This window comes from Physeter macrocephalus, chromosome 11 (assembly GCF_002837175.3).
Source record: "Physeter macrocephalus isolate SW-GA chromosome 11, ASM283717v5, whole genome shotgun sequence".
Lineage (NCBI taxonomy): Eukaryota > Metazoa > Chordata > Mammalia > Artiodactyla > Physeteridae > Physeter > Physeter macrocephalus.
In genome coordinates, this window is record NC_041224.1 from 168,627,362 (window position 1) to 168,628,474 (window position 1,113).

Consider the following 1,113-nt stretch of genomic DNA (forward strand, 5'->3'; position numbering starts at 1 on the left):
ACGTGGACTTTTTTCAATAGTAGATACTGTAGTGCTGCATGTTCCATGGTTGGTTGATGCCACAAATGGGAAGGAACAGCAAATAGGGAGGGATCGTGTATAACTCTAACTTATACACAGAAAACAAATAGCCAGTTCTTCCTGTTGTGCATTCAAAATGCACACGTTGGGGTATTAGCTAATTATTTGTCATGCATTTGCCACCCATGACTAATCCTATTTTATGAATGAAATGAAAGCAGGGAGGTGAAAATACTTGCATGACCTCTCAAAGCTGAGCCATTGGTAGAAACAGCACTTGAACCCAAGTTCCCTTCTGCTAACACACTAAGCTACTGTTCCATTTAAACCATGAGTCATAAGCCATCAGGAACTGGTATAAATACTCTGGTGGCTTTTGTCATCCTCTCTTCTTTTCTCTAAAGGGCCAGATAGTAAATATTTTAGGCTTTGCAGGCTATATGGTTTCTGCTGGGACCGCTCCACCTTCCCCCTGTCTTGGGAAAGCAGCCATTGGTGATATATAAACTAATGGCTGGGGCTTTGTTCCAATAAAATTTTATTTACGAAACAGGTAGTGGACTTGACTGGCTGGCAGGTTGTAGTTTGCTATCAAAGGTTCCTTCTTCTTCATTCCTGATGTTGGGTGGGAAAGTCAAGTTAGCCATGAGAAATGTTCAGTTCAAACACTCAGCAGGCTCTGAAGTTGGGTAAAGGCTGATGTGTAAATTACGTCCGTGGCTGGGAAGGCTGGCCGGTTAGGATAAAACTGAGAACTGTATGTTCAAGCAATAGACTGTACCTAACAAGCAGTAGACGGCCAGTCATCCCATGAACATGGGCGTGGCCTCAAGGGAGACGTTGGGGAGACTCTGGAGAATTCAGGGCACGTGAACCCCTGAACTAATCAGCCTGGGGGTGTTTTCCGCTATTGAGGGGCATAGTTGCATTGTCTGCCTGCACAGTCAGAATGTTCCATCCTGACCACAGTCTACGCCTACAATCCATTTCTCCCATCAGAATGTGGACCCCAGGAAGGGCCTAATTACCACAAATGTGGTGCAATGAGCTCCCTGTTTGCCTCATCATCCACAGCAAAGAGCAGTTTTTATT